This window comes from Schistocerca gregaria, unplaced genomic scaffold (assembly GCF_023897955.1).
Source record: "Schistocerca gregaria isolate iqSchGreg1 unplaced genomic scaffold, iqSchGreg1.2 ptg000352l, whole genome shotgun sequence".
Classification (NCBI taxonomy): Eukaryota; Metazoa; Arthropoda; class Insecta; order Orthoptera; family Acrididae; genus Schistocerca; species Schistocerca gregaria.
In genome coordinates, this window is record NW_026061812.1 from 3,492,388 (window position 1) to 3,517,098 (window position 24,711).

Here is a 24,711-nt window from a genome sequence, read left to right on the forward strand (position 1 = left end):
GTTCATACGTAGTAAAAACCAGAGAAATCCGTCCGTTTACGTAATTAGTTATCGAATCGACTTCAAGCCAGATCGTCACATTGGCCGCTCTTCTCTCTGAAAAAGTTGTACTTATCGTCTGCAAAGCTATGTCGCATGCTGCGGTATGCGGACACACTAAAAGCACCATAGTAGAACACAGATGAAGCTTCTAAGTTGATTTAATAGCCAGTAAGAAGTAGTACAATTCAAGTTTTAGGTATCGGTTATTGACTTTTTACCCTTCTTTGGTGCCTTGGACATGAGCTAGGAAATTAAGATTTTGCATGAAGGAGGACTAGCAGCCGAGTTGCACGGGAGAATGTGAATAGTGTTCATATGTAGTAAAAACCTGAGACATCCAACCGTTTTCGTCATTTGTTATCGAATCGACTTAAAGCCAGATCGTCACATTGGCCGCTCTTCTCTCTGAAACGGTTGTACTTATCGTCTGCAAAGCTATGTCGCGTGCTGCGGCATGCTGAGACACTAAAAGAACCATAGCAGAACACAGATGAAGCTTCTAAGTTGATGTAATAGCCAGTAAGAAGTAGTACAATTCAAGTTTTAGGTATTGAATATTGACTTTTTAGCTGGCTTTGGCGTCTTGGACTTGAGCTAGGACCTTAAGATTCTGCATGAAAGGAGGACTAGCAGCCGAGTTGCTCAGGAGAATGTGAAAAGTGTTCATATGTAGTAAAAACCTGAGAAATCCGTCCGTTTTCGTCATTTGTTAGCGAATCGACTTAAAGCCAGATCGTCACATTGGCCGCTCTTCTCTCTGAAACGGTTGTACTTATCGATTGCAAAGCTATGTCGCGTGCTGCGGTATGCGGAGACACTAAAAGCACCATAGTAGAACACAGATGAAGCTTCTAAGTTGATGTAATAGCCAGTAAGAAGTAGTACAATTCAAGTTTTAGGTATCGGTTATTGACTTTTTACCCTTCTTTGGTGCCTTGGACATGAGCTAGGAAATTAAGATTTTGCATGAAGGAGGACTAGCAGCCGAGTTGCACGGGAGAATGTGAATAGTGTTCATATGTAGTAAAAACCTGAGACATCCGTCCGTTTTCGTCATTTGTTATCGAATCGACTTAAAGCCAGATCGTCACATTGGCCGTTCTTCTCTCTGAAACGGTTGTACTTATCGTCTGCAAAGCTATGTCGCGTGCTGCGGCATGCTGAGACACTAAAAGCACCATAGTAGAACACAGATGAAGCTTCTAAGTTGATGTAATAGCCAGTAAGAAGTAGTACAATTCAAGTTTTAGGTATTGAATATTGACTTTTTAGCTGCTAGGACCTTAAGATTCTGCACGAAAGGAGGACTAGCAGCCGAGTTGCTCAGGAGAATGTGAAAAGTGTTCATATGTAGTAAAAACCTGAGAAATACGTTCGTTTTCTTCATTTGTTATCGAATCGACTTAAAGCCAGATCGTCACATTGGCCGCTCTTCTCTCTGAAACGGTTGTACTTATCGATTGCAAAGCTATGTCGCGTGCTGCGGTATGCGGAGACACTAAAAGCACCATAGTAGAACACAGATGAAGCTTCTAAGTGTATGTAATAGCCAGTAAGAAGTAGTACAATTCAAATTTTAGGTATTCAATATTGAATTTTTAGCTGTCTTTGGTGCCTTGGACATGAGCTAGGACCTTAAGATTCTGCATGAAAGGAGGACTAGCAGCCCTGTTGCACGGGAGAATGTGAAAAGTGTTCATATGTAGTAAAAACCTGAGAAATCGGTCCGTTTTCGTCATTTGTTATCGAATCGACTTATAGCCAGATCGTCACATTGGACGCTCTTCTCTCTGAAACGGTTGTACTTCTCGTCTGCAAAGCTATGTCGCGTGCTGCGGTATGCGGAGACACTAAAATCACCATAGTAGAACACAGATGAAGCTTCTAAGTTGGTGTAATAGCCAGTAAGAAGTAGTACAATTCAAGTTTTATCTATCGATTATTGACTTTTTAGCTGGCTTTGGTGCCTTGGACATGAGCTAGTACCTTAACGTTCTGCATGAAAGGAGGACTAGCAGCCGATTTGCACGGGAGAATGTGAAAAGTCTTCACATGTAGTAAAAACACGAGAAATCCGTCCGTTTTCGTCATTTGTTATCGAATCGACTTAAAGCCAGATCGTCACATTGGCCGCTTTTCTCTCTGAAACGGTTGTACTTATCGATTGCAAAACTATGTCGCGTGCTGCGGAATGCGGAGACACTAAAAGCACCATAGTAGAAGACAGATCAAGCTTCTAAGTTGTTGTAATAGCCAGTAAGAAGTAGTACAATTCAAGTTTTAGGTATTGAATATTGAATTTTTAGCTGGCTTTGGTGCCTTGGACATGAGCTAGGACCTTAATATTCTGCATGAAAGGAGGACTAGCATCCGAGTTGCACGGGAGAATGTGAAAAGTGTTCAAATGTAGTAAAAACCTGAGAAATCCGTCCGTTTTCGTCATTTGTTATCGAATCGACTTAAAGCCAGATCGTCACATTGGCCGCTCTTCTCTCTGAAACGCTTGTACTTATCGTCTGCAAAGCTATGTCGCGTGCTGCGGTATGCTGAGACACTAAAATCACCAAGGTAGAACACAGATGAAGCTTCTAAGTTGATGTAATAGAAAGGAAGAAGTAGTACGATTCAAGGTTTAGGTATCAATTACTGACTTTTTAGCTGGCTTTGGTGCCTTGGACATGAGCTACGACCTTAACATTCTGCATGAAAGGAGGACTAGCAGCCAAGTTTCACGGGAGAATGTGAAAAGTCTTCACATGTAGTAAAAACCCGAGAAATCCGTCCGTTTTCGTCATTTGTTATCGAATCGACTTAAAGCCAGATCGTCACATTGGCCGCTCTTCTCTCTGAAACGGTTGTACTTATCGTCTGCAAAGCTATGTCGCGTGCTGCGGTATGCGGAGACACTAAAATCACCATAGTACAACACAGATGAAGCTTCTAAGTTGATGTAATTTCCAGTAAGAAGTAGTACAATTCAAGATTTAGTTATTCAATATTGAATTTTTAGCTGGCTTTGTTGCCTTGGACATGAGCTAGGACCTTAAGATTCTGCATGAAAGGAGGTCTAGCAGCCCTGTTGCATGGGAGAATGTGAAAAGTGTTCATATGTAGTAAAATCCTGAGAAATCGGTCCGTTTTCGTCATTTGTTATCGAATCGACTTAAAGCCAGATCGTCTCATTGGCCGCTCTTCTCTCTGAAACGGTTGTACTTATCGTCTGCAAAGCTATGTCGCGTGCTGAGGCATGCGGAGACACTAAAATCACCATAGTAGAACACAGATGAAGCTTCTAAGTTGATGTAATAGCCAGTAAGAAGTAGTACAATTCAAGTTTTAGGTATCGATTATTGACTTTTTAGCTGGCTTTGGTGCCTTGGACATGAGCTAGGACCTTAAGATTCTGCATGAGAGCAGGATTAGCAGCGGAGCTTCACGGGAGAATGTGAAAAGTGTTCATATGTAGTAAAAACCTGAGACATCCGTCCGTTTTCGTCATTTGTTATCGAATCGACTTAAAGCCAGATCGTCACATTGGCCGCTCTTCTCTCTGAAACGGTTGTACTTATCGTCTGCAAAGCTATGTCGCGTGCTGCGGTATGCGGAGACAGTAAAAGCACCATAGTAGAACACAGATGAAGCTTCTAAGTTGATGTAATAGCCAGAAAGAAGTAGTATAATTCAAGTTTTAGGTATTCAATATTGAATTTTTAGCTGGCTTTGGTGCCTTGGATATGAGCTAGGACCTTAAGATTCTGCATGATAGGAGGACTAGCAGCCCTGTTGCACGGGAGAATGTGAAAAGTGTTCATATGTAGTAAAAACCTGAGAAATCGGTCCGTTTTCGTCATTTGTTATCGAATCGGCTTAAAGCCATATCGTCACATTGGCCGCTCTTATCTCTGAAACGGTGGTACTTATCGTCTGCAAAGCTATGTCGCGTGCTGCGGTATGCGGAGACACTAAAAACACCATACTAGAACACAGATGAAGCTGCTAAGTTGATATAATAGCCAGTAAGAAGTAGTACAATTCAAGTTTTAGGTATCGATTATTGACTTTTTAGCTGGCATTGGTGCCTTGGACATGAGCTAGGACATAAAGATTCTGCATGAAAGGAGCACTAGCAGCCGTGTTGCACGGGAGAATGTGAAAAGTGTTCATATGTAGTAAAAACCTGAGAAATCCGTCCGTTTTCGTCATTTGTTATCGAATCGACTTAAAGCCAGATCGTCACATTGGCCGCTCTTCTCTCTGAAACGGTTGTACTTATCGTCTGCAAAGCTATGTCGCGTGCTGCGGTATGCGGAGACACTAAAATCACCATAGTAGAACAAAGATGAAGCTTCTAAGTTCATGTAATAGCCAGTAAGAAGTAGTACAATTCAAGTTTTAGGTATCAATTATTGACTTTTTAGCTGACTTTGGTGCATTGAACATGAGCTACGACCTTAACATTCTGCATGAAAGGAGGACTAGCAGCCGATTTGCACGGGAGAATGTGAAAAGTCTTCACATGTAGTAAAAACCCGAGAAATCCGTCCGTTTTTGTCATTTGTTATCGAATCGACTTAAAGCCAGATCGTCACATTGGCCGCTCTTCTCTCTGAAACGGTTGTACTTATTGTCTGCAAAGCTAAGTCGCGTGCTGCGGTATGCGGAGACACTAAAATCACCATAGCAGAACACAGATGAAGCTTCTAAGTTGATGTAATAGCCAGTAAGAAGTAGTACAATTCAAGTTTTAGGTATCGATTATTGACTTTTTAGCTATCTTTGGTGCCTTGGACATGAGCTAGGACCTTAAGATTCTGCATGAACGGAGGATTAGCAGCGGAGTTGCACGGGAGAATCTGAAAAGTGTTCATATGTAGTAAAAACCTGTGACACCCGTCCGTTTTCGTCATTTGTTATCGAATCGACTTAAAGCCAGATCGTCACATTGGCCGCTCTTCTCTCTGAAACACTTGTACTTATCGTCTACAAAGCTATGTCGCGTGCTGCGGTATGCGGAGACACTAAAAGCACCATAGTAGAACACAGATGAAGCTTCTAAGTTTATGTAATACAAAGGAAGAAGTAGTACAATTCAAGTTTTAGGTATCGATTATTGACTTTTTAGCTGGCATTGGTGCCTTGGACATGAGCTAGGACCTTAAGATTCTGCATGAAAGGAGGACTAGCAGCCGAGTTGCACGGGAGAATGTGAAAAGTGTTCATATGTAGTAAAAACCTGAGACATCCGTCCGTTTTCGTCATTTGTTATCGAATCGACTTAAAGCCAGATCGTCACATTGGCCGCTCTTCTCTCTGAAACGGTTGTACTTATCGTCTGCAAAGCTATGTCGCGTGCTGCGGTATGCGGAGACAGTAAAAGCACCATAGTAGAACACAGATGAAGCTTCTAAGTTGATGTAATAGCCAGTAAGATATAGTACAATTCAAGTTTTAGGTATCGATTATTGACTTTTTAGCTGGCATTGGTGCCTTGGACATGAGCTAGGACCTAAAGATTCTGCATGAAAGGAGGACTAGCAGCCGTGTTGCACGGGAGAATGTGAAAAGTGTTCATATGTAGTAAAAACCTGAGAAATCCGTCCGTTTTCGTCATTTGTTATCGAATCGACTTAAAGACTGGAATAGAAGGGAGAACCGATAGAGGTACTCAGGGTACCCTCCACCACACACCGTGAGGTGGCTTGCGGAGTACGGATGTAGATGTAGATGTAGATGTAAAGCCAGATCGTCACATTGGCCGCTCTTCTCTCTGAAACGGTTGTACTTATTGTCTGCAAAGCTAAGTCGCGTGCTGCGGTATGCGGAGACACTAAAATCAACATAGCAAAACACAGATGAAGCTTCTAAGTTGATGTAATAGCCAGTAAGAAGCAGTACAATTCAAGTTTTAGGTATCGATTATTGACTTTTTAGCTATCTTTGGTGCCTTGGACATGAGCTAGGACCTTAAGATTCTGCATGAACGGAGGATTAGCAGCGGAGTTGCACGGGAGAATGTGAAAAGTGTTCATATGTAGTAAAAACCTGAGAAATCCGTCCGTTTTCGTCATTTGTTATGGAATCGACTTAAAGCCAGATCGTCACATTGGCCGCTCTTCTCTCTGAAACGGTTGTACTTCTCGTCTGCAAAGCTATGTCGCGTGCTGCGGTATGCGGAGACAGTAAAAGCACCATAGTAGAACACAGATGAAGCTTCTAAGTTGATGTAATAGCCAGGAAGAAGTAGTACAATTCAAGTTTTAGGTATCGGTTATTGACTTTTTAGCTTGCTTTGGTGTAATGGACATGAGCTAGGACCTTAAGATTCTGCATGAAAGGAGGACTAGCAGCCGAGTTGCACGGGAGAATGAGAAAAGTGTTCATATGTAGTAAAAACCTGAGAAATCCGTCCGCTTTCGTCATTTGTTTTTGAATCTACTTAAAGCCAGATCGTCACATTGGCCGCTCTTCTCTCTGAAACGGTTGTACTTATCGTCTACAAAGCTATGTCGCGTGCTGCGATATGCGGAGACACTAAAAGCACCATAGTAGAACACAGATGAAGCTTCTAAGTTGATGTAATAGCCAGTAAGAAGTAATCCAATTCAAGTTTTAGGTATCGATTATTGACTTTTTAGCTGGCTTTGGTGCCTTGGACATGAGCTAGGACCTTAACATTCTGCATGATAGGGGGACTAGCAGCCGAGTTGCACGGGAGAATGTGTAGAGTGTTCATATGTAGTAAAAACCTGAGAAATCCGTCCGTTTTCGTCATTTGTTATCGAATCGACTTAAAGCCAGATCGTCACATTGGCCGCTATTCTCTCTGAATCGGTTGTTCTTATCGCCTGCAAAGCTATGTCACGTGCTGCGGTATGCGGAGACACTAAAATCACCACAGTAGAACACAGATGAAGCTTCTAAGTTGATGTAATAGCCAGTAAGAAGTAATCCAATTCAAGTTATAGGTATCGATTATTGACTTTTTAGCTGGCTTTGGTGCCTTGGACATGAGCTAGGACCTTAAGATTCTGCATGAAAGGAGGACTAGCAGCGGAGTTGCACGGGAGAATGAGAAAAGTGTTCATATGTAGTAAAAACCTGAGAAATCCGTCCGCTTTCGTCATTTGTTATCGAATCTACTTAAAGCAAGATCGTCACATTGGCCGCTCTTCTCTCTGAAACGGTTGTACTTATCGTCTACAAAGCTATGTCGCGTGCTGCGATATGCGGAGACACTAAAAGCACCATAGTAGAACACAGATGAAGCTTCTAAGTTGATGTAATAGCCAGTAAGAAGTAGTACAATTGAAGTTTTAGGTATCGATTATTGACTTTTTAGCTGGCTTTGGTGCCTTGGACATGAGCTAGGACCTTAAGATTCTGCATGAAAGGAGGACTACCAGCCGAGTTGCACGGGAAATGTGAAAAGTGTTCAAATGTAGTAAAAACCTGAGAAATCGGTCCGTTTTCGTCATTTGTTATCGAATCGACTTAAAGCCAGATCGTCACATTGGCCGCTCTTCTCTCTGAAACGGTTGTACTTATCGTCTGCAAAGCTATGTCGCGTGCTGCGGTATGCGGAGACCCTAAAAGCACCATAGTAGAACACAGATGAAGCTTCTAAGTTGATGTAATACCCAGTAAGACGTAGTACAATTCAAGTTTTAGGTATCGATTATTGACTTTTTAGCTGGCTTTGGTGCCTCGGACATGAGCTAGGTCCTTAACATTCTGCATGAAAGGAGGACTAGCAGCCGAGTTGCACGGGAGAATGTGAATAGTGTTCATATGTAGTAAAACCCTGAGACATCCGTCCGTTTTCGTCATTTGTTATCGAATCGACTTAAAGCCAGATCGTCACATTGGCCGCTCTTCTCTCTGAATCGGTTGTACTTATCGTCTGCAAAGCTATGTCACGTGCAGCGGTATGCGGAGACACTAAAATCACCACAGTAGAACACAGATGAAGCTTCTAAGTTGATGTAATATCCAGTAAGAAGTAGTACAATTCAAATTTTAGGTATCGATTATTGACATTTTAGCTGGCTTTGGTGCCTTGGACATGAGCTAGGACCTTAAGATTCTGCATGAAAGGAGGACTAGCAGCCGAGTTGCACGCGAGAATGTGAAAAGTGTTCATATGTAGTAAAAACCTGAGAAATCCGTCCGTTTTCGTCATTTGTTATCGAATCGACTTAAAGCCAGATCGTCACATTGGCCGCTCTTCTCTCTGAAACGGTTGTACTTATCGTCTGCAAAGCTATGTCGCGTGCTGCGGTATGCTGAGACACTAAAAGCTCCATAGTAGAACACAGATCAAGCTTCTAAGTTGATGTAATAGCCAGTAAGAAGTGGTACAATTCAAGTTTTAGGTATTGAATATTGATCTTTAGCTGGCTTTGGTGCCTTGGACATGAGCTAGGACCTTAAGATTCAGCATGAAAGGAGGACAAGCATCCGAGTTGCACGGGAGAAAGTGTAAAGTGTTCATATGTAGTAAAAACCTGACAAATCCGTCCGCTTTCGTCATTTGTTATCGAATCTACTTAAAGCCAGATCGTCACATTGGCCGCTCTTCTCTCTGAAACGGTTGTACTTATCGTCTGCAAAGCTATGTCGCGTGCTGCGATTTGCGGAGACACTAAAAGCATAATAGTACAACACAGATGAAGCTTCTAAGTTGATGGAATAGCCAGTAAGAAGTAGTACAATTCAAGTTTTAGGTATTGATTATTGACTTTTTAGCTGGCTTTGGTGCCTTGGACATGAGCTAGGACCTTAAGATTCTGCATGAAAGGAGGACTAGCAGCCGAGTTGCACGGGAGAATATGAAAAGTGTTCATATGTAGTAAAAACCTGAGACATCGGTCCGTTTTCGTCATTTGTTATCGAATCGACTTAAAGCCAGATCGTCACATTGGCCGCTCTTCTCTCTGAAACGATTGTACCTATCGTCTGAAAAATTATTTCGCGTGCTGCGGTATGCTGAGACACTAAAAGCACCATAGTAGAACACAGATGAAGCTTCTAAGTTGATGTAATAGCCAGGAAGAAGTAGTACAATTCAATTTTAGGTATCGATTGTTGACTTTTTAGCTGGCTTTGGTGCCTTGGACATGAGCTAGGACCTTAAGATTCTGCATGAAAGGAGGACTAGCAGCCGATTTGCACGGGAGAATGTGAAAAGTGTTCATATGTAGTAAAAACCTGAGAAATCCGTCCGTTTTCGTAATTTGTTATCGAATCGACTTAAAGCCAGATCGTCACATTGGCCGCTCTTCTCTCTGAAACGGTTGTACTTATCGTCTACAAAGCTATGTCGCGTGCTGCGATATGCGGAGACACGAAAAGCACCATAGTAGAACACAGATGAAGCTTCTAAGTTGATGTAATAGCCAGTAAGAAGTAGTACAATTCAAGTTTTAGGTATCGATTATTGACTTTTTAGCTGGCTTTGGTGCCTTGGACATGAGCTAGGACCTTATGATTCTGCATGAAAGGAGGACTAGCAGCCGAGTTGCACGGGAGAATGAGAAAAGTGTTCATATGTAGTAAAAACCTGAGAAATCCGTCCACTTTCGTCATTTGCTATCGAATCGACTTAAAGCCAGATCGTCACATTGGCCGCTCTTCTCTCTGAAACGGTTGTACTTATCGTCTGCAAAGCTATGTCGCGTGCTGCGGTATGCGGAGACACTAAAAGCACCATAGTAGAACACAGATGAAGCTTCTACGTTGATGTAATACCCAGTAAGACGTATTACAATTCAAGTTTTAGGTATCGATTATTGACTTTATAGCTGGCTTTGGTGATTTGGACATGACCTAGGACCTTAACATTCTGCATGAAAGGAGGACTAGTAGCCGAGTTGCACGGGAGAATGTGAAAAGTGTTCATATGTAGTAAAAACCTGAGAAATACGTCCGTTTTCGTCATTTGTTATCGAATCGACTTAAAGCCAGATCGTCACATTGGCCGCTCTCCTCTCTGAATCGGTTGTACTTATCGTCTGAAAAGCTATGTCACGTGCTGCGGGATCTGGAGACACTAAAATCACCACAGTAGAACACAGATGAAGCTTCTAAGTTGATGTAATAACCAGTAAGAAGTAGTCCAATTCAAGTTTTAGGTATCGATTATTGACTTTTTAGCTGGCTTTGGTGCCTTGGACATGAGCTAGGACCTTAACATTCTGTATGAAAGGAGGACTAGCAGCCGAGTTGCACGGGAGAATGTGAAAAGTGTTCATATGTAGTAATAACCTGAGAAATCCGTCCGTTTTCGTCATTTGTTATCGAATCGACTTAAAGCCAGATCGTCACATTTTCCGCTCTTCTCTCTGAAACGGTTGTACTTATCGTCTGCAAAGCTATGTCGCGTGCTGCGGTATGCGGAGACACTAAAAGCACCATAGTAGAACACAGATGAAGCTTCTAAGTTGATGGAATAGCCAGTAAGCAGTAGTACAATTCAAGTTTTAGGTATCGATTATTGACTTTTTAGCTGGCTTTGGTGCCTTGGACATGAGCTAGGACCTTAAGATTCTGCATGAAAGGAGGACTACCAGCCGAGTGGCACGGGAGAATGTGAAAAGTGTTCAAATGTAGTTAAAACTTGAGAAATCCGTCCGTTTTCGTCATTTGTTATCGAATCGACTTAAAGCCAGATCGTCAAATTGGCCGCTCTTCTCTCTGAAACACTTGTACTTATCGTCTGCAAAGCTATGTCGCGTGCTGCGGTATGCTGAGACACTAAAAGCACCATAGTAGAACACAGATCAAGCTTCTAAGTTGATGTAATAGCCAGTAAGAAGTAATACAATTCGAGTTTTAGGTATTAAATATTGAATTTTTAGCTGGATATTGTGCCTTGGACATTAGCCGGGAACTTAAGATTTTGCATGAAGGAGGACTAGCAGCCGAGTTGCACGGAAGAATGTGAAAAGTGTTCATATGTAGTAAAAACCCGAGAAATCCTTCCATTTTCGTCATTTGTTATCGAATCGACTTAAAGCCAGATGGTCACATTGGCCGCTCTTCTCTCTGAAACGGTTGTACTTATCGATTGCAATGCTATGTCGCGTGCTGCGGTATGCGGAGACACTAAATGCACCATAGTAGAACACAGATGAAGCTTCTAAGTTGATGTAATAGCCAGTAAAATGTAGTACAATTCAAGTTTTAGCTATCGGTTATTGACATTTAACCTTTCTTTGGTGCCTTGGACACGAGCTAGGAACTTAAGATTTTGCATGAAGGAGGACTAGCAGCCGAGGTGCACGGGAGAATGTAAAAAGTGTTTAAAAGTAGTAAAGACCTGAGAAATACGTCCGTTTTCGTCATTTGTTATCGAATCGACTTAAAGCCAGATCGTCACATTGGCCGCTCTTCTCTCTGAAACGATTGTACTTTTCGTCTGCAAAGCTATGTCGCGTTCTGCGGTATGCGGAGACACTAAGAGCACCGTAGTAGAACACAGATGAAGCTTCTAAGTTGATGTAATACCCAGTAAGACGTAGTACAATTCAAGTTTTAGGTATCGATTATTGACTTTTTAGCTGGCTTTGGTGCCTTGGACATGAGCTAGGTCCTTAACATTCTGCATGAAAGGAGGACTAGCAGCCGAGTTGCACGGGAGAATGTGTAAAGTGTTCATATGTAGTAAAAACCTGAGACATCCGTCCGTTTTCGTCATTTGTTATTGAATCGACCTAAAGCCAGATCGTCACATTGGCCGCTCTTCTCTCTGAATCGGTTGTACTTATCGTCTGCAAAGCTATGTCACGTGCAGCGGTATGCGGAGACACTAAAATAACCACAGTAGAACACGGATGAAGCTTCTAAGTTGATGTAATATCCAGTAAGAAGTAGTACAATTCAAATTTTAGGTATCGATTATTGACATTTTAGCTGGCTTTGGTGCCTTGGACATGAGCTAGGACCTTAAGATTCTGCATGAAAGGAGGACTAGCAGCCGAGTTGCACGCGAGAATGTGAAAAGTGTTCATATGTAGTAAAAACCTGAGAAATCCGTCCGTTTTCGTCATTTGTTATCGAATCGACTTAAAGCCAGATCGTCACATTGGCCGCTCTTCTCTCTGAAACGGTTGTACTTATCGTCTGCAAAGCTATGTCGCGTGCTGCGGTATGCTGAGACACTAAAAGCACCATAGTAGAACACAGATCAAGCTTCTAAGTTGATGTAATAGCTAGTAAGAAGTGGTACAATTCAAGTTTTAGGTATTGAATATTGATCTTTAGCTGGCTTTGGAGCCTTGGACATGAGCTAGGACCTTAAGATTCAGCATGAAAGGAGGACTAGCATCCGAGTTGCACGGGAGAAAGTGTAAAGTGTTCATATGTAGAAAAAACCTGAGAAATCCGTCAGTTTTCGTCATTTGTTATCGAATCGACTTAAAGCCAGATCGTCACATTGGCCGCTCTTCTCTCTGAAACGGTTGTACTTATCGTATGCAAAACTATTTCGCCTGCTGCGGTATGCGGAGAAACTAAAACCAGAGTAGTAGAACACAGATGAAGCTTCTAAGTTGATGTAATAGCCAGTAAGAAGTAATACAATTCAAGTTTTAGGTATTGATTATGGACTTTTTAGCTGGCTTTGGTGCCTTGGACATGAGCTAGGACCTTAAGATTCTGCACGACAGGAGGACTAGCAGCCGAGTTGCACTGGAGAATATGAAAAGTGTTCATATGTAGTAAAAATCTGAGAAATCGGTCCGTTTTCGTCATTAGTTATCGAATCGACTTAAAGCCAGATCGTCACATTGGCCGCTCTTCTCTCTGAAACGGTTGTACTTATCGTCTGCAAAGCTCTGTCGCGTGCTGCGGTATGCGGAGACACTAAAAGCACCATAGTAGAACACAGATGAAGCTTCTAAGTTGATGTAATACCCAGTAAGACGTAGTACAATTCAAGTTTTAGGTATCGATTATTGACTTTATAGCTGGCTTTGGTGCCTTGGACATGACCTAGGACCTAAACATTCTGCATGAAAGGAGGACTAGCAGCCGAGTTGCACGGGAGAATGTGAAAAGTGTTCATATGTAGTAAAAACCTGAGAAATACGTCCGTTTTCGTCATTTGTTATCGAATCGACTTAAAGCCAGATCGTCACATTGGCCGCTCTCCTCCCTGAATCGGTTGTACTTATCGTCTGCAAAGCTATGTCGCGTGCTGCGGTCTGCGGAGACACTAAAAGCACCATAGTAGAACACAGATGAAGCTTCTAAGTTGATGTAATAGCCAGTAAGAAGAAGTACAATTCAAGTTTTAGGTATCGATTATTGAATTTTACCTGGCTTTGGTGCATTGGACATGAGCTAGGACCTTATGATTCTGCATGAAAGGAGGACTAGCAGCCGAGTTGCACGGGAGAATGAGAAAAGTGTTCATATGTAGTAAAAACCTGACAAATCCGTCCGCTTTCGTCATTTGTTATCGAATCTACTTAAAGCCAGATCGTCACATTGGCCGCTCTTCTCTCTGAAACGGTTGTACTTATCGTCTGCAAAGCTATGTCGCGTGCTGCGATTTGCGGAGACACTAAAAGCACCATAGTAGAACACAGATGAAGCTTCTAAGTTGATGGAATAGCCAGTAAGAAGTAGTACAATTCAAGTTTTAGGTATTGATTATTGACTTTTTAGCTGGCTTTGGTGCCTTGGACATGAGCTAGGACCTTAAGATTCTGCATGAAAGGAGGACTAGCAGCCGAGTTGCACGGGAGAATATGAAAAGTGTTCATATGTAGTAAAAACCTGAGACATCGGTCCGTTTTCGTCATTTGTTATCGAATCGACTTAAAGCCAGATCGTCACATTGGCCGCTCTTCTCTCTGAAACGATTGTACTTATCGTCTGAAAAATTATTTCGCGTGCTGCGGTATGCTGAGACACTAAAAGCACCATAGTAGAACACAGATGAAGCTTCTAAGTTGATGTAATAGCCAGGAAGAAGTAGTACAATTCAATTTTAGGTATCGATTATTGATTTTTAGCTGGCTTTGGTGCCTTGGACATGAGGTAGGACCTTAAGATTCTGCATGAAAGGAGGACTAGCAGCCGATTTGCACGGGAGAATGTGAAAAGTGTTCATATGTAGTAAAAACCTGAGAAATCCGTCCGTTTTCGTCATTTGTTATCGAATCGACTTAAAGCCAGATCGTCACATTGGCCGCTCTTCTCTCTGAAACGATTGTACTTATCGTCTGAAAAATTATTTCGCGTGCTGCGGTATGCGGAGACACGAAAAGCACCATAGTAGAACACAGATGAAGCTTCTAAGTTGATGTAATAGCCAGTAAGAAGTAGTACAATTCAAGTTTTAGGTATCGATTATTGACTTTTTAGCTGGCTTTGGTGCCTTGGACATGAGCTAGGACCCTTATGATTCTGCATGAAAGGAGGATTAGCAGCCGAGTTGCACGGGAGAATGAGAAAAGTGTTCATATGTAGTAAAAACCTGAGAAATCCGTCCACTTTCGTCATTTGCTATCGAATCGACTTAAAGCCAGATCGTCACATTGGCCGCTCTTCTCTCTGAAACGGTTGTACTTATCGTCTGCAAAGCTATGTCGCGTGCTGCGGTATGCGGAGACACTAAAAGCACCATAGTAGAACACAGATGAAGCTTCTAAGTTGATGTAATACCCAGTAAGACGTATTACAATTCAAGTTTTAGGTATCGATTATTGACTTTATAGCTGGCTTTGGTGCCTTGGACATGACCTAGGACCTTAACATTCTGCATGAGAGGAGGACTAGTAGCCGAGTTGCACGGGAGAATGTGAAAAGTGTTCATATGTAGTAAAAACCTGAGAAATTCGTCCGTTTTCGTCATTTGTTATCGAATCGACTTAAAGCCAGATCGTCACATTGGCCGCTCTCCTCTCTGAATCGGTTGTACTTATCGTCTGCAAAGCTATGTCACGTGCTGCAGGATCTGGAGACACTAAAATCACCACAGTAGAACACAGATGAAACTTCTAAGTTGATGTAATAACCAGTAAGAAGTAATCCAATTCAAGTTTTAGGTATCGATTATTGACTTTTAGCTGGTTTTGGTGCCTTGGACATGAGCTAGGACCTTAACATTCTGTATGAAAGGAGGACTAGCAGCCGAGTTGCACGGGAGAATGTGAAAAGTGTTCATATGTAGTAAAAACCTGAGAAATCCGTCCGTTTTCGTCATTTGTTATCGAATCGACTTAAAGCCAGATCGTCACATTTTCCGCTCTTCTCTCTGAAACGGTTGTACTTATCGTCTGCAAAGCTATGTCGCGTGCTGCGGTATGCGGAGACAGTAAAAGCACCATAGTAGAACACAGATGAAGCTTCTAAGTTGATGTAATAGCCAGTAAGAAATAGTGCAATTGAAGTTTTAGGTATCGATTATTGAATTTTACCTGGCTTTGGTGCATAGGACATGAGCTAGGACCTTATGATTCTGCATGAAAGGAGGACTAGCAGCCCAGTTGCACGGGAGAATGAGAAAAGTGTTCAAATGTAGTTACAACTTGAGAAATCCGTCCGTTTTCGTCATTTGTTATCGAATCGACTTAAAGCCAGATCGTCACATTGGCCGCTCATCTCTCTGAAACACTTGTACTTATCGTCTGCAAAGCTATGTCGCGTGTTGCGATTTGCGGAGACACTAAAAGCACCATAGTAGAACACAGATGAAGCTTCTAAGTTGATGGAATAGCCAGCAAGCAGTAGTACAATTCAAGTTTTAGGTATCGATTATTGACTTTTTAGCTGGCTTTGGTGCCTTGGACATGAGCTAGGACCTTAAGATTCTGCATGAAAGGAGGACTACCAGCCGAGTGGCACGTGAGAATGTGAAAAGTGTTCAAATGTAGTTAAAACTTGAGAAATCCGTCCGTTTTCATCATTTGTTATCGAATCGACTTAAAGCCAGATCGTCAAATTGGCCGCTCTTCTCTCTGAAACACTTGTACTTATCGTCTGCAAAGCTATGTCGCGTGCTGCGGTATGCTGAGACACTAAAAGCACCATAGTAGAACACAGATCAAGCTTCTAAGTTGATGTAATAGCCAGTAAGAAGTAGTAAAATTCGAGTTTTAGGTATTGAATATTGAATTTTTTGCTGGATTTTGTGCCTTGGACATGAGCTAGGACCTTAATATTCAGCATGAAAGGAGGACTAGCAGCCGAGTTGCACGGGAGAATGTGAAAAGTGTTCAAATGTAGTAAAAACCTGAGAAATCCGTCCGTTTTCGTCATTTGTTATCGAATCGACTTAAAGCCAGATCGTCACATTGGCCGCTCTTCTCTCTGAAACGATTGTACTTTTCGTCTGCAAAGCTATGTCGCGTGCTGCGGTATGCGGAGACACTAAAAGCACCGTAGTAGAACACAGATGAAGCTTCTAAGTTGATGTAATACCCAGTAAGACGTAGTACAATTCAAGTTTTAGGTATCGATTATTGACTTTTTAGCTGGCTTTGGTGCCTTGGACATGAGCTAGGACCTTAACATTCTGCATGATAGGGGGACTAGCAGCCGAGTTGCACGGGAGAATGTGTAAAGTGTTCATATGTAGTAAAAACCTGAGAAATCCGTCCGTTTTCGTCATTTGTTATCGAATCGACTTAAAGCCAGATCGTCACATTGGCCGCTATTCTCTCTGAATCGGTTGTTCTTATCGCCTGCAAAGCTATGTCACTTGCTGCGGTATGCGGAGACACTAAAATCACCACAGTAGAACAAAGATGAAGCTTCTAAGTTGATGTAATATCCAGTAAGAAGTAGTACAATTCAAGTTTTAGGTATTGAATATTGATCTTTAGCAGGCTTTGGTGCTTTGGACATGAGCTAGGACCTTAAGATTCAGCATGAAAGGAGGACTAGCAGCCGAGTTGCACGGGAGAATGTGTAAACTGTTCATATGTAGTAAAAACCTGAGAAGTCCGTCCGTTTTCGTCATTTGTTATCGAATCGACTTAAAGCCAGATCGTCACATTGGCCGCTCTTCTCTCTGAAACGGTTGTACTAATCGTCTGCAAAACTATGTCCGTGCTGCGGTATGCGGAGGAACTAAAAGCACCACAGTAGAACACAGATGAAGCTTCTAAGTTGATGTAATAGCCAGTAAGAAGTAGTACAATTCAAGTTTTAGGTATTGATTATGGACTTTTTAGCTGGGTTTGGTGCCTTGGACATGAGCTAGGACCTTAAGATTCTGCATGAAAGGAGGACTAGCAGCCGAGTTGCACGGGAGAATGTGAAAAGTGTTCATATGTAGTAAAAACCTGAGAAATCCGTCCGTTTTCGTCATTTGTTATCGAATCGACTTAAAGCCAGATCGTCACATTGGCCGCTCTTCTCTCTGAATCGGTTGTACTTATCGTCTGCAAAGCTATGTCACGTGCAGCGGTATGCGGAGACACTAAAATCACCACAGTAGAACACAGATGAAGCTTCTAAGTTGATGTAATATCCAGTAAGAAGTAGTACAATTCAAATTTTAGGTATCGATTATTGACATTTTAGCTGGCTTTGGTGCCTTGGACATGAGCTAGGACCTTAAGATTCTGCATGAAAGGGGGACTAGCAGCCGAGTTGCACGCGAGAATGTGCAAAGTGTTCATATGTAGTAAAAACCTGAGAAATCCGTCCGTTTTCGTCATTTGTTATCGAATCGACTTAAAGCCAGATCGTCACATTGGCCGCTCTCCTCCCTGAATCGGTTGTACTTATCGTCTGCAAAGCTATGTCGCGTGCTGCGGTCTGCGGAGACACTAAAAGCACCATAGTAGAACACAGATGAAGCTTCTAAGTTGATGTAATAGCCAGTAAGAAGTAGTACAATTCAAGTTTTAGGTATCGATTATTGAATTTTACCTGGCTTTGGTGCATTGGACATGAGCTAGGACCTTATGATTCTGCATGAAAGGAGGACTAGCAGCCGAGTTGCACGGGAGAATGAGAAAAGTGTTCATATGTAGTAAAAACCTGAGAAATCCGTCCGTTTTCGTAATTTGTTATCGAATCGACTTAAAGCCAGATCGTCACATTGGTCGCTCTTCTCTCTGAAACGGTTGTACTTATCGATTGCAAAGCTATGTCGCGTGCTGCGGTATGCGGAGACACGAAAAGCACCATAGTAGAACACAGATGAAGCTTCTAAGTTGATGTAATAGCCAGTAAGAAGTAGTACAATTCAAGTTTTAGGTATCGATTATTGACTTTTTAGCTGGCTTTGGTGCCTTGGACATGAGCTAGGACCTTATGATTCTGCATGAAAGGAGGACTAGCAGACGAGTTGCACGGGAGAATGAGAAAAGTGTTCATATGTAGTAAAAACCTGAGAAATCCGTCCACTTTCGTCATTTGCTATCGAATCGACTTAAAGCCAGATCGTCACATTGGCCGCTCTTCTCTCTGAAACGGTTGTACTTATCGTCTGCAAAGCTATGTCGCGTGCTGCGATTTGCGGAGACACTAAAAGCACCATAGTAGAACACAGATGAAGTTTCTAAGTTGATGGAATAGCCAGTAAGAAGTAGTACAATTCAAGTTTTAGGTATTGATTATTGACTTTTTAGCTGGCTTTGGTGCCTTGGACATGAGCTAGGACCTTAAGATTCTGCATGAAAGGAGGACTAGCAGCCGAGTTGCACGGGAGAATATGAAAAGTGTTCATATGTAGTAAAAACCTGAGACATCGGTCCGTTTTCGTCATTTGTTATCGAATCGACTTAAAGCCAGATCGTCACATTGGCCGCTCTTCTCTCTGAAACGAATGTACTTATCGTCTGAAAAATTATTTCGCGTGCTGCGGTATGCTGAGACACTAAAAGCACCATAGTAGAACACAGATGAAGCTTCTAAGTTGATGTAATAGCCAGGAAGAAGTAGTACAATTCAATTTTAGGTATCGATTATTGACTTTTTAGCTGGCTTTGGTGCCTTGGACATGAGCTAGGACCTTAACATTCTGCATTATAGGGGGACTAGCAGCCGAGTTGCACGGGAGAATGTGAAAAGTGTTCATATGTAGTAAAAACCTGAGAAATCCGTCCATTTTCGTAATTTGTTATCGAATCGACTTAAAGCCAGATCGTCACATTGGCCGCTCTTCTCTCTGAAACGGTTGTACTTATCGATTGCAAAGCTATGTCGCGTGCTGCGGTATGCGGAGACACGAAAAGCACCATAGTAGAACACAGATGAATCTTCTAAGTTGATGTAATAGCCAGTAAGAAGTAGTACAATTCAAGTTTTAGGTATCGATTATTGACTTTTTAGCTGGCTTTGGTGCCTTGGACATGAGCTAGGACCTTATGATTCTGCATGAAAGGAGGACTAGCAGCCGAGTTGCACGGGAGAATGAGAAAAGTGTTCATATGTAGTAAAAACCTGAGAAATCCGTCCACTTTCGTCATTTGCTATCGAATCGACTTAAAGCCAGATCGTCACATTGGCCGCTCTTCTCTCTGAAACGGTTGTACTTATCGTATGCAAAGCTATGTCGCGTGCTGCGGTATGCGGAGACACTAAAAGCACCATAGTAGAACACAGATGAAGCTTCTAAGTTGATGTAATACCCAGTAAGACGTATTACAATTCAAGTTTTAGGTATCGATTATTGACTTTATAGCTGGCTTTGGTGCCTTGGACATGACCTAGGACCTTAACATTCTGCATGAAAGGAGGACTAGTAGCCGAGTTGCACGGGAGAATGTGAAAAGTGTTCATATGTAGTAAAAACCTGAGAAATACGTCCGTTTTCGTCATTTGTTATCGAATCGACTTAAAGCCAGATCGTCACATTGGCCGCTCTCCTCTCTGAATCGGTTGTACTTATCGTCTGCAAAGCTATGTCTCGTGCTGCGGGATCTGGAGACACTAAAATCACCACAGTAGAACACAGATGAAACTTCTAAGTTGATGTAATAACCAGTAAGAAGTAATCCAATTCAAGTTTTAGGTATCGATTATTGACTTTTTAGCTGGCTTTGGTGCCTTGGACATGAGCTAGGACCTTAACATTCTGTATGAAAGGAGGACTAGCAGCCGAGTTGCACGGGAGAATGTGAAAAGTGTTCATATGTAGTAAAAACCTGAGAAATCCGTCCGTTTTCGTCATTTGTTATCGAATCGACTTAAAGCCAGATCGTCACATTTTCCGCTCTTCTCTCTGAAACGGTTGTACTTATCGTCTGCAAAGCTATGTCGCGTGCTGCGGTATGCGGAGACACTAAAAGCACCATAGTAGAACACAGATGAAGCTTCTAAGTTGATGTAATAGCCAGTAAGAAATAGTACAATTCAAGTTTTAGGTATCGATTATTGAATTTTACCTGGCTTTGGTGCATAGGACATGAGCTAGGACCTTATGATTCTGCATGAAAGGAGGACTAGCAGCCCAGTTGCACGGGAGAATGAGAAAAGTGTTCAAATGTAGTTACAACTTGAGAAATCCGTCCGTTTTCGTCATTTGTTATCGAATCGACTTAAAGCCAGATCGTCACATTGGCCGCTCATCTCTCTGAAACACTTGTACTTATCGTCTGCAAAGCTATGTCGCGTGTTGCGATTTGCGGAGACACTAAAAGCACCATAGTAGAACACAGATGAAGCTTCTAAGTTGATGGAATAGCCAGTAAGCAGTAGTACAATTCAAGTTTTAGGTATCGATTATTGACTTTTTAGCTGGCTTTGGTGCCTTGGACATGAGCTAGGACCTTAAGATTCTGCATGAAAGGAGGACTACCAGCCGAGTGGCACGTGAGAATGTGAAAAGTGTTCAAATGTAGTTAAAACTTGAGAAATCCGTCCGTTTTCATCATTTGTTATCGAATCGACTTAAAGCCAGATCGTCAAATTGGCCGCTCTTCTCTCTGAAACACTTGTACTTATCGTCTGCAAAGCTATGTCGCGTGCTGCGGTATGCTGAGACACTAAAAGCACCATAGTAGAACACAGATCAAGCTTCTAAGTTGATGTAATAGCCAGTAAGAAGTAGTAAAATTCGAGTTTTAGGTATTGAATATTGAATTTTTTGCTGGATTTTGTGCCTTGGACATGAGCTAGGACCTTAATATTCAGCATGAAAGGAGGACTAGCAGCCGAGTTGCACGGGAGAATGTGAAAAGTGTTCAAATGTAGTAAAAACCTGAGAAATCCGTCCGTTTTCGTCATTTGTTATCGAATCGACTTAAAGCCAGATCGTCACATTGGCCGCTCTTCTCTCTGAAACGATTGTACTTTTCGTCTGCAAAGCTATGTCGCGTGCTGCGGTATGCGGAGACACTAAAAGCACCGTAGTAGAACACAGATGAAGCTTCTAAGTTGATGTAATACCCAGTAAGACGTAGTACAATTCAAGTTTTAGGTATCGATTATTGACTTTTTAGCTGGCTTTGGTGCCTTGGACATGAGCTAGGACCTTAACATTCTGCATGATAGGGGGACTAGCAGCCGAGTTGCACGGGAGAATGTGTAAAGTGTTCATATGTAGTAAAAACCTGAGAAATCCGTCCGTTTTCGTCATTTGTTATCGAATCGACTTAAAGCCAGATCGTCACATTGGCCGCTATTCTCTCTGAATCGGTTGTTCTTATCGCCTGCAAAGCTATGTCACTTGCTGCGGTATGCGGAGACACTAAAATCACCACAGTAGAACAAAGATGAAGCTTCTAAGTTGATGTAATATCCAGTAAGAAGTAGTACAATTCAAGTTTTAGGTATTGAATATTGATCTTTAGCAGGCTTTGGTGCTTTGGACATGAGCTAGGACCTTAAGATTCAGCATGAAAGGAGGACTAGCAGCCGAGTTGCACGGGAGAATGTGTAAACTGTTCATATGTAGTAAAAACCTGAGAAGTCCGTCCGTTTTCGTCATTTTTTATCGAATCGACTTAAAGCCAGATCGTCACATTGGCCGCTCTTCTCTCTGAAACGGTTGTACTAATCGTCTGCAAAACTATGTCCGTGCTGCGGTATGCGGAGGAACTAAAAGCACCACAGTAGAACACAGATGAAGCTTCTAAGTTGATGTAATAGCCAGTAAGAAGTAGTACAATTCAAGTTTTAGGTATTGATTATGGACTTTTTAGCTGGCTTTGGTGCCTTGGACATGAGCTAGGACCTTAAGATTCTGCATGAAAGGAGGACTAGCAGCCGAGTTGCACGGGAGAATGTGAAAAGTGTTCATATGTAGTAAAAACCTGAGAAATCCGTCCGTTTTCGTCATTTGTTATCGAATCGACTTAAAGCCAGATCGTCACATTGGCCGCTCTTCTCTCTGAATCGGTTGTACTTATCGTCTGCAAAGCTATGTCACGTGCAGCGGTATGCGGAGACACTAAAATCACCACAGTAGAACACAGATGAAGCTTCTAAGTTGATGTAATATCCAGTAAGAAGTAGTACAATTCAAATTTTAGGTATCGATTATTGACATTTTAGCTGGCTTTGGTGCCTTGGACATGAGCTAGGACCTTAAGATTCTGCATGAAAGGGGGACTAGCAGCCGAGTTGCACGCGAGAATGTGCAAAGTGTTCATATGTAGTAAAAACCTGAGAAATCCGTCCGTTTTCGTCATTTGTTATCGAATCGACTTAAAGCCAGATCGTCACATTGGCCGCTCTTCTCTCTGAAACGGTTGTACTTATCGTCTGCAAAGCTATGTCGCGTGCTGCGGTATGCTGAGACACTAAATGCACCATAGTAGAACACAGATGAAGCTTCTAAGTTGATGTAATAGCCAGTAAAATGTAGTACAATTCAAGTTTTAGCTATCGGTTATTGACATTTTACCCTTCTTTGGTGCCTTGGACACGAGCTAGGAACTTAAGATTTTGCATGAAGGAGGACTAGCAGCCGAGGTGCACGGGAGAATGTAAAAAGTGTTCAAAAGTAGTAAAAACCTGAGAAATACGTCCGTTTTCGTCATTTGTTATCGAATCGACTTAAAGCCAGATCGTCACATTGGCCGCTCTTCTCTCTGAAACGATTGTACTTTTCGTCTGCAAAGCTATGTCGCGTGCTGCGGTATGCGGAGACACTAAAAGCACCGTAGTAGAACACAGATGAAGCTTCTAAGTTGATGTAATAGCCAGTAAGAAGTAGTAAAATTCAAGTTTTAGGTATTGATTATGGACTTTTTAGCTGGCTTTGGTGCCTTGGACATGAGCTAGGACCTTAAGATTCTGCATGAAAGGAGGACTAGCAGCCGAGTTGCACGGGAGAATGTGAAAAGTGTTCATATGTAGTAAAAACCTGAGAAATCCGTCCGTTTTCGTCATTTGTTATCGAATCGACTTAAAGCCAGATCATCACATTGGCCGCTCTTCTCTCTGAATCGGTTGTACTAATCGTCTGCAAAACTATGTCCGTGCTGCGGTATGCGGAGGAACTCAAAGCACCACAGTAGAACACAGATGAAGCTCCTAAGTTGATGTAATAGCCAGTAAGAAGTAGTACAATTCAATTTTAGGTATCGATTATTGATTTTTAGCTGGCTTTGGTGCCTTGGACATGAGCTAGGACCTTAAGATTCTGCATGAAAGGAGGACTAGCAGCCGAGTTGCACGGGAGAATGTGAAAAGTGTTCATATGTAGTAAAAACCTGAGAAATCCGTCCGTTTTCGTCATTTGTTATCGAATCGACTTAAAGCCAGATCGTCACATTTTCCGCTCTTCTCTCTGAAACGGTTGTACTTATCGTCTGCAAAGCTATGTCGCGTGCTGCGGTATGCGGAGACACTAAAAGCACCATAGTAGAACACAGATGAAGCTTCTAAGTTGATGTAATAGCCAGTAAGAAATAGTACAATTCAAGTTTTAGGTATCGATTATTGAATTTTACCTGGCTTTGGTGCATAGGACATGAGCTAGGACCTTATGATTCTGCATGAAAGGAGGACTAGCAGCCCAGTTGCACGGGAGAATGAGAAAAGTGTTCAAATGTAGTTACAACTTGAGAAATCCGTCCGTTTTCGTCATTTGTTATCGAATCGACTTAAAGCCAGATCGTCACATTGGCCGCTCATCTCTCTGAAACACTTGTACTTATCGTCTGCAAAGCTATGTCGCGTGTTGCGATTTGCGGAGACACTAAAAGCACCATAGTAGAACACAGATGAAGCTTCTAAGTTGATGGAATAGCCAGTAAGCAGTAGTACAATTCATGTTTTAGGTATCGATTATTGACTTTTTAGCTGGCTTTGGTGCCTTGGACATGAGCTAGGACCTTAAGATTCTGCATGAAAGGAGGACTACTAGCCGAGTGGCACGTGAGAATGTGAAAAGTGTTCATATGTAGTAAAAACCTGAGAAATCCGTCCGTTTTCGTCATTTGTTATCGAATCGACTTAAAGCCAGATCGTCACATTGGCCGCTCTTCTCTCTGAAACGATTGTACTTTTCGTCTGCAAAGCTATGTCGCGTGCTGCGGTATGCTGAGACACTAAAAGCACCATAGTAGAACACAGATCAAGCTTCTAAGTTGATGTAATAGCCAGTAAGAAGTAGTAAAATTCGAGTTTTAGGTATTGAATATTGAATTTTTTGCTGGATTTTGTGCCTTGGACATGAGCTAGGACCTTAATATTCAGCATGAAAGGAGGACTAGCAGCCGAGTTGCACGGGAGAATGTGAAAAGTGTTCAAATGTAG